Raw genomic sequence first — 15,675 nt, 5'->3', positions numbered from 1 at the left:
TTGGCTTTCCTGCCAACCACAACAGTTTATCTTCTGACAAGGAAAATATTTCAGAGCTTTCCACAGTTGTAAGATTCTCTCGACTGCAGACATTACAAGATTTACAAAAGTCAGCAATTTTTGGGTTCTGATTGTGAAGATGGAAGAGTAGTTAAAAAGTTTCGAAACTAATTGGATATAAACAGATGATTGCAGCAGATGAAACAGTGTTCATAAAATATGTGTTGCACATGCCACTCCTTCCAAGTTCTTTCCAAGTTTCGTTTTTTAAGCGACTGAATAAGTTGATTTCACCTCAAATGTTCAACTCCACCCCCGAAATTATTGTTGCAGTTGTCGCCGCAAATGCTACACAGTTTTTTAAAATTAATTTTATGGTCTGTCAGCGCTGAAACGCAGTGTTTCATTTTGTACCAAATCCGGCTTATTTAGTTTAGTTTTTGTCTATTCACCAGCATCAAAATTGTCAACTACTTTATGAAATAGTTTCATATTTTGTGATTGACCGTCCGTAAAACAGATTTTTTCGTGCCTGAAATGCGTTTGGATACAAAATGAGGAGCAAGAAATGTTTGATTATTGCTGTGGCTTTTGTGCTTGCGACACTTTGCTTTTTAGCGATCACAGAATCGGGCTACATACCTGAACACAATTTCATCGTGCAGTCAAATGACTTAAATGAAAAGTGGTGTTTTACAGTTCTGCTTGCTGTTGTCAATTCATCAGCAGCAATGAGCATTTCCTCTATAGTATCCAGTTCTACAAAAAAAAAAAAAAAAAAATGATTGTGAGTTCTGAACTGGATGTCTCTCCTCGAATACTTCTGCGCTTTTGGATCTCAACATTACGGCATATGTCATATTTCCCACCATACTAAATTGGAAAAAAACAGGGACTAAATTTGCAAAATGCTTTCCTATCCTTGCAGCCTCTTTTTATGAAAGGCCATATTTTTGTGTATCATTCACTGAAACAGCACTTACGTTTCGTTTTTGGGATCACAAGAAAATGAGAACTCACACGCTATCAAAACACACACAGGAACTGCAACGGTAAACGAATTTATGGAACTCAAGTTACTCAAGAATATGAACAAGTGCATAATGGCTGTTATACGGCGTTGCCAACGGCAATCAAATAAACTAGACGCATCTGAGTGTAACGCGTTTGCGCTTGTTTATGTTATATTAGGCTGGTGCATCAAGTTCGTAGCGTAGTTTAATAAACACAATTTATACATGTAACGGAGATTTAAGCCATCAGTATTTTATTCTCCTTAAACATTTACAACAGCCTGCGAACTTTCTGATTCTGCAACTGTAGAAATCACGTGGTTTTGAGGTGAAGATATAGTCGTCGTGTTGGGATCGCATTTACATTCCGAACGGTGAACATTATCGTGGAGTAGCGCATCTATTCACTCTGTCTTCATGGTCGTTGTACGGGATGTTCAAAAAGTCTCAGTAGTGACGTATGATTGTTAGCCGCGCGTGTCATATGATTGTTCGCTGGCCTGGGTTACCTCCCTTCAAGTGGACTCTCCCAAAACTCCACTGTTTCGTTTATCTCTGCCAACGTCATTAGTTACGTGTTGACGTGAACATTTAAGTTTAGTTCCTTTGTTCGTTTGTTTCTTTTTTTTACAGTGTTTTTAGTCGAACAAGTGTTCAAAGCTGGCGGTAAATACACAGTTTCAGATCGTGAAACATTTAATTCAGTTTTCCGGGACACAACATTCCCACATCGCGATTCTGTGCGAGTTTTGATTAACAAATTTCTAAGTACGGGTTCAGTGGCAGATGCACCGAGAAGTGATCGTCCTAGTGTTTTGTCTGGGGATTAATTACTCGATATTTCCGATGAAAAGTCCATGAGTCCGAACAACTTAGTAAGAAAACTCGCCCAGGAAGTCGATGTTAGTGTCGGAACGGCCCATACAGCTGTAAGGAAAAAATTAAAACTTTTCCCATACAAAGTGACAGTCGTGCAAGAACTGAAAAATACTGATCATGGCAACAGACTGCATTACTGTCAATGGTTCAAAAATTTCGTTCAACAAAATGGGAGGGATATTCTTAATGAAACGTTTTTCTCTGATGAGGCGTGGTTTCATTTATCCGGGTACATGAACTCGCAAAATTCTCGTATGTGGAGTACTGCAAATCCCTTGTGTATTCATGAGGACCCACTTCATTCTGTGAAAATAGGAGTTTGGATTGCAATTTCTAGACGTCGGATTGTGGGTCCCATATTTTTTCAACGAAACCATAAACGCACAACGATACTGCAGTGATATTCTGCACCCATTCATAGGAGAACTTGTGTTAAGTGAAATACTTAACGGTTATTTTCAACAAGATGGTTGGTTCAAATGGCTATGAGCACTATGGGACTTAACTTCTGTGGTCATTAGTCCCCTAGAACTTAGAACTACTTAAACCTAACTAACCTAAGGACATCACACACACCCATGCCAGAGGCAGGATTCGAACCTGCGACCGTAGCGGTCGCGCGGTCCCAGACTGCAGCGCCTAGAACCGTTCGGCCACCGCGGCCGGCAACAAGATGGTGCAACCGCGCATACAGCTCGCGTTTCAATGACACTGCTTGCTGATGTTTTTGGTGATGGCATAATTTCACACGGACTTTGGCCTCCACGATCGTCTGACCTAACACCACCTGTCGTTTTCTTCTGGGGTGCAACGAAAGCAACTGTCTATAAAAACCGCCCAAAATCCATCGATGAATTGAAAACTGCAATATCCACTTTCACTGCCTCTGTTACAGAAAAAATGTTACAGCTTGTGTTTGGAAACAAGATGAGACGAAATGAACTGTGTATTCAACAACAGGATGGGACACTTTAAACATTTAATGTGAACATTTGTAAGTAAACATGAATATTCAATAAATTCATAACTTGTCTTTTACTGAGTTTCATTTCGGTATAGCCACTGCGGCATATGGCACGCACTGCTAACAATCATACGGTACTGCGGAGAGACTTTTTGAACACCCCGTATTTGGACCACGTCTACAAGACGTCTCAGTTGTTGACAATGAATATCAGTAGTGGCGGTTACACCTCGGGGTAGCAATTCGCAGTATATCACGCTATCACTGTTCCCCCAGCTGCAAAACATTATCTTTTGTGAATGCGCACAGGACTTCGTACGGAGAGTTTCTGATTTGTTTGGGCTCAAACATTCCTTTCTTTACCTTACGTTAGCCTAGAGACACAATTTCTCGTCACCAGTAGTGATACAGCATAGGACTGGTCGGTGTTGTTCACGAACAAATTGATGAGCAACCAGAGATGTACATAAGGCCACACACTGATATTTCGTGATTTTGTGTTGGAGCATGCTGTACCCATACACACGATTTTTGAACCTTCCCCACTGCATGCAAATGTCACAATATGATGGAATGATCACAATTCATAACATTTGCCAGTTCTCGAGAACTCTGACGTGAATCATAGACGATTAATGGGTTTAAACGATATTCATCAAACCCGGAAGGTCTTCCTGAACGTGGAGACTCACTAATCTCAAAACGATCCTCCTTAAACGATAAAACCATTTTCTTGCTTTGCTCTGTCCAACGACATTATCCGCAGACACGTCGTAAATGTTTCTGACTGTCTCCGTTGCTGTCACCTCTCTACTGAACTCAAACACAAGAATGTGTTGTAAATGTTCCGATTTGCCCACTTGGCGCTCCATTTCCTAGCGTCCACAGCTTCACTCACTATCTCAAAGTGACAATTTGTAAACTCAAATAGCAACAGTGAACTACACTACTGGCCATTAAAATCGGTACACCAAGAAGATGACGTGCTACAGACGCGAAATTTAACCGACAGGAGGAAGATGCTGTGATATGCAAATGATTAGCTTTTCAGAGCATTCACACAAGGTTGGCGCCGGTGGCGACACCTACAACGTGCTGACACGAGGAAAGTTTCCAACCGATTTCTCATACACAAACAGAAGTTGACTGGCGTTGCCTGGTGAAACGTTGTTGTGATGCCTCGTGTAAGGAGGAGACATGCGTACCATCACGTTTCCGACTTTGATAAAGGTCGGATTGTAGCCTATTGCGATTGCGGTTGCGGCTGTTCGCGTTGGTCGAGATCCAATGACTGTCAGCAGAATATGGAATCGTTGGGTTCAGGAGGGTAATACGGAACGCCGTCCTGGATCCCAACGGCCTCGTACCACCAGCAGTCGAGATGACAGGCATCTTATCCGCATGGCTGTAACGGATCGTGCACCCACATCTCGATCCCTGAGTCAACAGATGGGGACGTTTGCAATACAACAACCATCTGCACGAACAGTTCGACGACGTTTGCAGCAGCATGGACTATCAGCTCGGAGACCACAGCTGCGGTTACCCTTTACGCTGCATCACAGACAGGAGCGCCTGCGATGGTGTACTCAACGACGAACGGGGGTGCACGAATGGTAAAACGTCATCCTTTCGGATGAATCCAGGGTCTGTTTACAGCATCATGATGGTCGCATCCGTGTTTGGCGACATCCCAGTGAACGCTCATTGGAAGCGTGTATTCGTGATAGACATACTGGCGTATCACCTGGCGTGATGGTATGGGGTGCCATTGGTTACACGTCTCGGTCACCTCTTGTTCGCATTGACGGCGCTTTGAACAGTGGACGTTACATTTCAGATGTGTTACGACCCGTGGCTCTACCCTTCATTCGATCCCTGCGAAACCCTACATTTCAGCAGGATAATGCACGACTGCATGTTGCAGGTCCTGTACGGGCCTTTCTGGATACAGAAAATGTTCCAGTGCTGCCCTGGCCAGCACATTCTCCAGATCTCTCACCAATTAAAAACGTCTGGTCTATGGTGGCCGAATAACTGGCTCGTCACAATACGCCAATCACTACTCTTGGTGAACTGTGGTATCGTATTGAAGCTGCATGGGCAGCTGTACCTGTACACGCCATCCAAGCTCTGTTTGACTCAATGCCCAGGCGTATGAAGGCCGTTATTACGGCCAGAGATGGTTGTTCTGAGTACTGATTTCTCAGGATCTATGCACCCAAATTGCGTGAAAACGTAATCACTTGTCAGTTCTAGTATAATATATTTGTCCAATGAAAACCCGTTTATCATCTGCATTTCTTCTTGGTGTAGCAATTTTAATGGCCAGTAGTGTATAAATAAAAAATAACAATCGATAAATAAACCCATAGCAACCGGATAACAACATACAATACAAGAACGGTACTAACTTATGCACCAATTGTATATATTAATGCCTATTAATATAATAAAGCAGCAGAATACACTGATAAGGCAAAACGTTATGACAACTGCCCACGGTGACTTTGGATGCCGGCTGTTGGCCTTGCGGGCATGTGACGCGATAACATGAGTGTCTAAGCTGAGCAGACGCAGACGGAGCATCACCCTGGCGAAGATATGGGCTGCAAATGGGGAAATCCATTGAGATATGTGACTTTGACAAAGGGCAGATTATTATTATTATGTAGAACCTGTGAATGAGTATCTCGAAAACGGCAAAGCTGATCGAATTTTCACGTGCTCCTGTTGTGAGCATCTACAAAGGACAGTGAAACTATCACTAGGCGCTAAATAGTTGAACTTCCAGGAATCTTCACAGAGAGTGGAGTTTGGAGGCTTGTCTGCTCTCTAAAGTAGGATAGATGATGATCTTGCGGCATCTCTACCGAAAGAGCACAATACTGGTGCACGCACAAGTGTTTCAGAGCACATCGTTCATCGTACGTTGTTGACTATGGGGCTCCACAGTAGATCATCCCTCCGTGTTCTTATGTTGATCCAAAAACAGCATCACTTACGATTACAGTGCGCACGGGACTAACGGATTCGACCGTCGATCAATGGAAACGTGTCGGCTCTTCGGGTAAATCACATTTTTGCTACGCTATGTCGAGAGTCGTTTCCACGAACTCCGTCATCGAGGTGAACAGCGGCTCGAAACGTGCAGCGCGGCACGGACGTAGGCTGGTGGGAGCAGTATTATGCTATGGGAGACATTCACCTCCATCCCTTCATGCTTGATGTCTTCCCCAACGGCGATGTCATCTTTCAGCTGTATAATTGGCCGTGTCTCGGAGCCGATACCGTGCTACAGTAGTTGGAGGAACATTATAGTGAACTCCAATTGATATCCCGGCGACCAAACTCGCTTATTGTAAATACTACGGAACCCATTTGAGTCGCTATCGGGCGCCATCACTGTGTACGCAAATCAGCAGCCCGTTATTTCACGCGAATTACACGAGCTGCGCATAGACATCCAATGCCACACACTTCCACAAAGCCGGCCGGGGTGGCCGAGCGATTCTAGGCGCTACAGTCTGGAACCGCGCGACCGCTGCGGTCGCAGGTTCGAATCCTGCCTCGGGCATAGATGTGCGGGATTGTCTTAGGTTAGTTAGGTTTAAGTAGTTCTAAATTCTAGGGGGCTGATGACCTCAGAAGTTAAGTCCCATAGTGCTCAGACCCATTTTAACCATCTGAACTTCCACAAACCTACCAACAAACTGTCGGATCCCTGATAAGCAGAATAAGTGATGTATTTCGACGGTGGACAAACAAGCTATTACGCAGGTGGTCATAATGTTTCGGCTCATCAGTGTATAAATCTTCGTTTCTCCTACTGGAAAATATGGACATTTGGCTTCCAGATTCAGCCTATTTGGGACACTATAACAACTACCGAAAAATAAGGACATTCCTGATTATCGGAACAGATGGCAACCCTGTGTATGAGCTTTTGATACGCCCTGTCGTATACGGTACGTGATTTTGCGTTGTACAAAATGTTCCGTTGTTCCGTTTTCGTGTTTCATAATTTTCGTCATTTGTTAAAATTACATTTTGGGGAGAGATCAGTGATTCATTCCTGTGCGCATGTGTTAAACGCACAACTGCACGTATTAGAGAGTATAACAAGTTTGTTTTAACGTGCAATGAGACAGCTGTATGGTGTTGTCATACTGAAGGCTTACATAGAGCAGGCTATGCTTCAGCCGCTGCTTACCCTGCTACCTGGCAATGGAGAGGTGCGTTCCACAGCAAGTCAGTGTTTCTGTTTCTAAAAAAAAACTGTAAATGCTCAGAAAGCTGCTGCTGTCGCTTCTTAACGTAATGCTTGTCGTGTCCTGTGCGACTCTCCTGAGGGGGAGGGGGTTGGGGAGAATCATGAAGCCCAAATACATTTTGGGGAAAGTGCTCTTTTTTTACATATGCAGATTTCCACATTTCTCAGCTAACTTTCGGAGAGTAAAGCAGCAAAACGGTAATGGTTTCTAAAACAGCGGTAAGGGAATTAGGAAAATTACAATACGCTTTTCGTTTCTTGCCCGCGTGGATGAGCTTGCGTCGTTGCCTGTGTAGGACATTCCAGCCAAGGAAAGGCGCACATGCACAGCAGACTGTACCTGCTGCTGACAATAAATCCGACACAGTTCGTGATGACACAGAAATGAAGAAAGAACGGTAAAAAAGGAAAAAAAATTACAGAAAGACCGAATTCCAGAACGTAGGCGGAAATGACTGAAAGAACGAGCATTCATCTCATTTAACGTTTGAAAAAAAAAAAATGGTTCAAATGGCTCTGAGCACTATGGGACTTAACTTCTTAGGTCATCAGTCCCCTACAACTTAGAATTACTTAAACCTAACTAACCTAAGGGCATCACACACATCCATGCCCGAGGCAGGATTTGAACCTGCGACCGTAGCAATCGCGCGGTTCCAGACTGAGCGCCTTAACCGCGAGACCACCGCGGCCGGCTAGCGTTTGAATAGTTATATTCCGCAAACCCGTGTTAATAATAGTAGTGCTAAATGAAATATTGATCATGGTAAACGCACACTTTGAATTAATATTTAGTGAATTTTGATGTTGTCAAAATTGTGAGTGTTAATTACTAATTCAGTTCCTAAATCAACTGCGTGACGCATGTAATTCTCAAATTTTGGGGGAAATGCTTTTTAAACGCTGTGGTCCCTGAAATGAAGTTTCTTGGAAGTTCTCCCAACGAGAGCTCAGTTGTTGATACCGTTGGAGTAGAGCGACTAACTTTGTTAACAGAGCCACAACCTCGCCCCTGCCTGCACTATCAAATTGAAGCCCTCTAAGGAGTTCTGTCACTTCTGGAAACGGATGAATATCGTGTGGGACTAAGCCGGAACGGTTTGGAGGATGAATGATGACAGTGAAAACAATGTGCCGGATTGTTAACCATGTCGCAAGCTCGTGTGTGGTCTGGCTCTGTCATTTCGAATTCCAAAATTGATTACAGTACGCTGTTTCTCACGCGCCAACAAAGTTGCACACCACCTCGTTACAAGCTACAATTCGGAGTCTTCTACTGGCAGAAAGCTGCAAATATGTAGCAATGAAGTATAAAATTGTAGAAAGTTAGTTAAGTTTGTTTCATTAAAAAAGCTTTAAGAGTTTTCTCGTATAAAATCCGGAGGCACTTCTTTTCAGCAAGCCATCATTACAAGCGTAGGCATCTGTGGTATATTAAAACTGGTGCTGATGGCAAGTTAGATTTGAATGGAAGAGGGAGGGGGGAGATTGTAACAACTGTTAACTCCCAGAGAATCGAACGGGCGATCTGCACCTTTGTGGTATTTGCTTATGCCACGCATAATGAACACTACAGTGGCCCAGAACGTTCACCATACTATGCCCTTTAAGACATTTTCAGTCCTTTTTATTCACGTCATCACTACTATAATTAAATTGAAGTTACATTATAATTAATATGTGAAATATTTATCGTCTGCGTAAAAAGCAGTGATCATCATAAACACTGTACTACGAACACTGTAAACTAAAAGAAAGAGGGCAAAGATCCTCATGTTTACTCTGTTATGAAAGGGACAAACAATGGCGAAATCGGCCATTCCATTCTCATTCGCTGATCAGATGAGATTTAAATGCGAGCTGTTGCACTGTATTTCATAGGCAGTTGTGTGGAACAGTTAAAGTGAGAGAGTTTAATTTGAACCTGATTTTATCCTTCATATTTTCCTTTCCAATTATTTAAAGATGGAAGTTCAGAATTGTTAAAAAATATAGGATAATTAAATACAGAAGCTTTTCGTTTGGGATGTATTGTTTAATTCCAACTGCCAATTACGATAGTACTAACATTCATTCATTAAATAATTGGAAAGGAAATTCTGAAGCATAAAATCAAGTTAAAATTAAACTCTTTCACCTTAGAAGTCCCATACAATTATCTACAAAATACAGTGCGACATTTTACGTTAAACCTCATCAGATCAGCAAAATAGAATGAAAATGGAATTGCCGATTTCGCCACTGTTTGTTCCTTTTATAACAGAGCACACATGAGGATTTTCGTCCTCTTTCTTTTATTTTACCGTGATTGTAGTGCAATGTTTTTGATGGTCGCTGCATTTTATACAGATGAGAAATGTATCACATATTAATCATTGTTTACTTTCATTTCAATTACAATAGTGATGCCCTGAATAAAAAGAAGGGGGGGGGGAGAATGTCTTTCAATATGGTTGTGACACCATGATACCTAAACTAACAGAAAAATTTACTACAAATTTTGTATATTCACTCTGAAGTGCAGACTATTACAAACGTGGCAGAATTACACTATCAGCTGGAAGATCATATGGTACATTGCCCCTTGCCACTCTATATCTTGCACCATCTACCTTCTTAGTGACTTTTAACAACAGTCACGATTAGGGAATCACACGATTGCACAATTCCGATGACGGACTAACGGAAAAGTTAGAAAAAAAGAAAAAGGAAAAATCCTAGTACTGAGGGTAGAGTGTGCACAAAGTAACTTGGCGCCTACCATTGCAGATGGCATTCTGGAGAGATGGAGGGGAGGAGATTGCAAAAGTAGTGGTGGGGGTTCAGCTGCGAGCTGCCACTGCGCGATGGGGGGAGGTCCAGTTCAACAGCTGAAGCCTACTCACAAACTCAGCTTCTAAGCTACAGCTAGCAAGTCTACAAAAGACTGTATTAAAATATGATACCAGTACAAACAATACACTGACGTGACAAAGTCATAGGATAGCGACATGCACATATACATATGGCAGTAGTGTCGTGTACACAAGGTATAAAAGGGCAGTGCATTGACAGAGCTGACATTTGTGCTCAGGTGATTCAAATGAAAAGGTTTCTGACGTGATTATGGCCACACGAGGGGAATTAACAGACTTTCAACATGGAGCAGAAGTTGGAGCTAGACGCATTGGACATTTCATTTCGGAGATTGTTAGCGAATTCAATATCCGAAGATCGACAGTGTCTAGAGTGTGCCGATAATACTATATTTCAGGCATTACCACGCACCACACAGTTGCCGACAGCCTTCACTTAACGACCGAGAGCATCGGCGTTTTCGTAGAGTTGTCAGTGCTAACAGACAAGCAATACTGCCGGAAATAACCTCAGGACAGGGCGGTGAAATTTAGCGTTAACGGGCTATGGCAGGAGACGACCGATGCGAGTGCCTTTGCTAACAGCACGACATCGCCTGCAGTGTCTTTCCAGGGCTGGTGACCAAATCAGTTAGATCTTAGACGCGTAGAAAACCGTAGCCCGATCAGATCTGATTTCAGATGGTAAGAGCTGATGGTAGGGTTCGATTTCGAGTGTGGTGCGGACTCCACGAAGCTATGGACCCATGTTGTCAACAAGGCACTGTGCCAGCTGGTGGTGGCTTCAAATCATGTGGATTTGCGTTTACATAGAATGAACGGGGCTCACTTATTGGAAATGGTTTCCTTTGGCTGCTGGGAGACTGTTTGCAAGCGTTCATGTACTTCAAATTCCCAAACACGGTGGAATATTTATGTATGACAATGTGCCATGTCACTGGACAACAATTGTTCGCCATTCGTTTGAAGAACATTCTGGACGATTCGAGCGAAAGTTCTGGCCACACAGATCGGCAGACACGTTTCCCTTCGTCCATTTATCGACGGCTATATTGGCAATATGGCTCAGAATTTCTGCTGAGGACTTCCAACGGCTTATTGAGTCCATGCCATGTCGAGTTTCGGAGCCATCCTGGGCAAAAGGAAGTGTGACACAATATCCCATGACTTTCGTCATCTCAGTGTGGTTCGACAAGTAACAGTCTCTGGCTAGAGCACCAAATAAGAAAATCAGCGCGTATGAGGGATGAAGTGCACAGATCAGCATGCGACAGTCGCCCATGGCAGGCCCGGCCAGTGCTGAGAGCGAGAACGTGTTTCTGCGCCCGGGACTGGACATTTTGTGCAAGCTCTACCCACCCCGCTACTTTCGCGTCGGCAGTGCCAGTGGAGAATGTCGGTTTACTTGTCGGCCGGCTGTCGGCGGCGGCGGCGGTTCTTCTGGGTGTTGCGCCGGCGCCGGCGCCCGTTGACCTGCAGCTGGAGCTGCGGCTGCGGGGGCGGAGGCTGCGGGGGCGGCTGGCTGGCCGGCGGGCCGGCGCCGCTGTGGCTGCTGGTGCTGGTGCTGCTGTCGCTGCTGCCGCCCCCGCCCGTGGGCGGCGCGCTCGACATCAACGCCGGCCGGGACACTCGCGGGACTGTCGTCGTCGGTCTCTCTCCGAAACCGAGCACTGCAAACGGCCCACAGGCTCTAAGGCAGTGGCTACCAGCTAGTGCAGTGTACAAGGCAGGCAGGCGGGGCCAAGCGATAGTGTGGCAAGTCCAGCAGACTGAACAACATACGGGCGTACGGAAAGTCATCGAGTAAAACAGAAGTGATATCTGGCGTTCCCCAAGGCACTGTTATACGCCTCCTGTTGCTCCTGACCTACATAAACCATTTAGGAGACATCTAAATCTACATCGATAATCTGCAAATCACATTTAAGTGAGTGGTACAGGGCCAAAATCCTGCAACATATCGACGTTTAACGATATGGGTCTGCAATTTAGTGAATTGCTCCTACTACCTTTCTTGAATACTGGTGTGACCTATGCAACTTTCCAGTCTTTGGGTACGGATCTTTCGTAGAGCGAACGGTTGTATACGATTGTTAAGTATGAAGCTAATGCATCAGCATACTCTGAAAGGAACCTAATTGGTATACAGTCTGGACCAGAAGACTTACTTTTATTAAGTGATTTAAGTTGCTTCACTACTCCGAGGATATTTTACGTTACTCATGTTGGCAGCTGTTCTCGATTCGAATTTTGGAATATTTACTTCGTCTTCTTTTATGAAGGCATTTCGGAAGGTTGCGTTTAGTAACTCTGCATTGGCAGCACTGTCTTCTATAGTATCTCCATTGCTAACGCGCAGAGAAGGCATGGATTGCTTCTTGCCACTAACACACTTCACACACGACCAGAATCTCTTTGGATTTTCTGCCAGGTTTCGAGACAACGTTTCGTTGTGGAAACTGTTATAAGCATCTCGCATTGAAGTCAGCGCTAAATGTCGAGCTTCTGTAAAACGCCAATCTTGGGGATTTTGAGTCTGTTTAAATTTGGCATGTCTGTTTCGTTGTTTCTGCAACAGTGTTCTAACACTTTTTGTGTACCAAGGAGGATCAGCTCCGTCGTTTGTTAATTTATTTGATATAAATCTCTCAATTGCTGCCGATACCATTTCTTTGAATCTAAGCCACACCTGGTCTACACTTACAATATTAATTTGAAATAAGTGGAGATTGTCTCTCAGGAAGGCGTCAAGTGAATTTTTATCTGCTTTTTTGAATAGGTTTATATTTCGCTTATTTTTCGAAAATTTGGGGATTACAATAGTCAATCTCGCTACGACAACCCTGAGTTCACTAATCCCTGAATCGGTTGTGATGCTCGTTATTAACTCAGAATTATTTGTTGCTAAGAGGTCAAGTGTGTTTTCACAACCGTTTACTATTCGCGTGGGCTCATGAACTAACTGCTCGAAATAATTTTCAGAGAATGCGTTTAGCACAATTTCGGATGATATTTTATGCTTACCTCCAGAATTAAACATTTATTTGCGCCAACATATCGAGGATGAATTAAAGTCACCACCAACTATTATCGTATGAGTCGGGAAGACTTTATTAGTCGATAAACGACAGCGTCATCTGCAAACAACCGAAGACGGCTGCTCAGATTGTCCCCCAAATCGTTTATATAGATAAGGAACAGCAAAGGGCTTATAACACTATCTTGGGGAACGCCAGAAAACAGTTCTGTTCTACTCGATGACTTTCCGCCAATTACTGCGAACTGTGACCTCTCTGACAGGAAATCACAAATCCAGTCACATAAATGAGACGATTCCATAAGCACGCAATTTCACTAAGAGCTGATTGTGTGGTACAGTGTGAAAAGCCTTCCAGAATCCAGAAATACGGAATCGATCTGAAATCCCTTGTCAATAGCACTCAACACTTCATGTGAATAAAGAGCTAGTTGTGTTTCACAGGAACAGACAATCTGAGCTATCCTCTTAGGGACGATTTAATCTTAGGTTAAGACAGAAAATGACCTTAGTTCAAGCTTAACCTGGAAATCTGCGTTGTATAAACGTTAACCACATATCATATCGCCGTCAAGCCGGTTCATATTTGACTCGCGAAAATTCGCGGTTCAAAGACAGGTCACACTGGACTCGCATTCAGGAGGACGACGGTTCAATCCCGTCTCCAGCCATCCTGATTTAGGTTTTCCGTGATTTCTCTAAATCGTTTCAGGCTAATGCCGGGATGGTTCCTTTGAAAGGGCACGGCCGATTTCTCTCCCCATCCTTCCCTAACCCGAGTTTGCGCTCCGTCTCTAATGACCTCGTTGTCGACGGGACGTTAAACACTAACTTCCTCTTCCTCCTCCTCAAAGACAGGTTCAGCTCCAACCGTCAGTTTACAGTGTAGTGACACTACGATTCATCGGTTTTGTTTTTAACACATACTAAATGAAATAATTTTTTAAAAAAGTTGTTACTAACACAAAAAATGAGAAGAAAACGACGCCAATCCCATGCCGCTGATGCTCAAAAACTGGAAGGTTAGGTTAAGGTTCAAATGGCTCTGAGCACTATGGGACTTAACATCTGAGGTCATCAGTCCCCTACAACTTAGAACTACTTAAACCTAACTAACCTAAGGACATCACACACATCCAAGCCCGAGGCAGGATTCGAACCTGCGACCGTAGCAGCAGCGCGGCTCCGGATTGAAGCGCCTAAAACCACTCGGCCACAACGACTGGCCTTAGGTTAAGGAACTTATCGGCTCCCGTGTGTAGTTAATGGTTAATCTTCTGACAGTTCTTGGGAGACTACTCGCAATTTATGTGATTAGTTCAAAGGCATATTATAGGCACTTAGCACAAGAGTACGAAAGGAACATTCGAAATATTTGTAGTGAACAGTGAAGTATGGAAATTCTGACAGCAACCAATAACGGTTTCAATACCACTTACATATGTTGTCTTTCGGCTCGAGTAGCAGTAACTATGCAATTCGTATTAAATTTTTAACTGCCGAACACGTCCTTAAACTGCTATGAATATTCCAATAAGCAAGTATTTTGAAATAAACTAACCATTAATTTCGGTTGCTCAGAGATTGCGCAGTGAACTGCAGTGCACATGTTGGAACCCACGTCAATTCTTGAATCTTTTTAATATTTGTTACTACTTTCTCTACTTCTCATTGCTCGTAAAGATAATTACAACAACAGTACCATGCTATTTCACACCTTTGAAACCATACCACACCCTCCATTTTCCGAGCGTTCTGGACCACTGCCGGACAAAATTCTGTGTGTAATAACCCTACGCTTTCTTATTTATACTGTTTCCTTTCCAAAAGAAATACCTGACCATTCAGCTATGTCCACAGAGGACGTCAAGGACGGGACCAAACGAGCTCCTCGCACTTTCCATGAAATGGTGAACCTAGTCTTGGATTTAAATAAGACGTCATTTAAGTTGAGATTTCGTTTTGAGGAAAGCACTGTACAGCAGCTGCAACTACGGCTTGGAAGAAAAGTACTGAAGAGCAGTTGCAACTAAGGCTCATTGACCATCTGATGAAACCAGCCAAAGAAACCAACCACTGACTGCAATGTGCATGTTGCTGTTAACGTTAAGATTTTACGTCATAGGATCCTTTCAAATAGTGGTTGGTGATCTGTTAAAAGCAGATGCAGCAACAGCTTGCAGAACTGTCCACAAGGTAGAATTAAAGTCAACAGCAACTTCTCTCCATGCCTCTACCTTCTTGGCCACAGCAACTTTATCTGTTTTTCTGCACTCAATTATATCTTTATATGGCCCAACACAATTTCCAGCAGAAAATCTTTCTCGTAGTGAGAGGAGTTTGACTATAGCTCTCTTTCTGTTTACCTGCTCCCACGGTTATAATACGACACTTCAATTGGAACCTAGTACTATGTATCTCCGGTGCACGATAAATATCTGCAATCTAAGCGTGATTATAGTGTCGATAGCCAATTTTAGCTGTGTTGCCAAGCGTGTTACGTGCTACTTAAGATCAAATCTGAACATGCATCGATGGATCCAGGTTTAGCGTTATTATAATAGAGTTGGGTCCTGAACACAGTTCAATTTCTGATCTAATGTAAAATTTGGTCTCCAGTCAGCGATATTTATACAATCGGTCCTTAGACTGTT

The 15,675-nt window shown here is 43.4% G+C and overlaps 1 protein-coding gene across 1 annotated transcript in view; it reads right to left on the bottom strand.

Annotated features, from left to right (window-relative positions):
• Positions 1–15,675, bottom strand: part of LOC126336386 (uncharacterized proline-rich protein-like) — a 141,085-nt gene that overhangs the window by 86,839 nt on the left and 38,571 nt on the right. The gene's annotated exons all lie outside the window — the stretch shown is intronic.

The sequence above is a fragment of the Schistocerca gregaria genome, chromosome 2, assembly GCF_023897955.1.
Source record: "Schistocerca gregaria isolate iqSchGreg1 chromosome 2, iqSchGreg1.2, whole genome shotgun sequence".
Taxonomy (NCBI): domain Eukaryota; kingdom Metazoa; phylum Arthropoda; class Insecta; order Orthoptera; family Acrididae; genus Schistocerca; species Schistocerca gregaria.
The sequence above is the reverse complement of the archived record's forward strand: the minus strand, read 5'-3'. Positions and strand labels throughout refer to the sequence as shown.